This window comes from Arachis hypogaea, chromosome 18 (assembly GCF_003086295.3).
Source record: "Arachis hypogaea cultivar Tifrunner chromosome 18, arahy.Tifrunner.gnm2.J5K5, whole genome shotgun sequence".
In the NCBI taxonomy this organism is placed as follows: Eukaryota; Viridiplantae; Streptophyta; class Magnoliopsida; order Fabales; family Fabaceae; genus Arachis; species Arachis hypogaea.
In genome coordinates this window covers 101,684,876-101,685,899 of record NC_092053.1, presented here as the reverse complement: position 1 = coordinate 101,685,899, position 1,024 = coordinate 101,684,876, and positions in this window count along the sequence as shown.

Below are 1,024 nucleotides of genomic sequence, written 5' to 3'. Positions count from 1 at the left end.
TAGAAGCATATAGAGGGTATCACTGTAGTCCAAGTGAGCCACTCACTGTCAGTTTCAATTCCACGGTGGTGTAGAAGCACGCAACTAAGGTGAATTGTAAACAGTCCATCAAAACTACAACGACATGTGTACCGTGTCATATACATGAGACTCCTTGTGAACAATAAAATTACACAAATTAAACAATACACGAAAAATCAATGAACATACACGAAAAATAAAGTGAATGCATTTATGCATCAATGAAGGAAAAGGGTGCATTTATATCGACAGATTGGCTCCATTTTCGCTGACAAAGGTTGCTATAGTGAAATTCAAATTTGGTTCTATTTTCATAGGCTTTAATCCCATAATGGATTTGAGTTTTGTTACATGTTTTCGTTTTTTTTTTCTCCTTAGTTTTTCGCAGTCTAGTGCAAAAATGTAAAGTAATTTTACCTCGTTTTCACTAGGGGTGTTCATGGATCGGATCCGATCCGCATATCCGCAGTATTTATCCGAATCCGATCCGAAAATTGCGGATATGGATCGGATCCGCACACTAATCGGATCGGATTGCGGATTTTGTGTTGGTATCCGCATATTCGATCCGCATATCCGCGTATCCGCAAAAATAAAGAAATAAATAAATAAATATTCTTTTTATATTTTATTTCAACTAATAATTATCATATATGTTGTATTATTTTAATTTATTATTTAAAAAAAGTATGTTTAATATTATTTAAGACTAAACATATTTAAAAGAATAGAAAAAATGGATCTCATTGATATTTTTTTAATAAAAATAAGCTTTTAAAAATATTTTTGTGTTTTGCGGATATATCCGATATCCGATCCGATCCGATCCGCAAATGTGCGAATCGGATCCTACCTTAAAAGCTGCGAATATTGGATCCGATCTGATCCGATGATTTTAGTGCGGATCAGATTGAAATTTTGGCCATATCCGATCCGATCCGATCCGCGTGCAGCCCTAGTTTTCACGTGCCTTATTTGCGAAAATGCAATATTCTACTTTTGT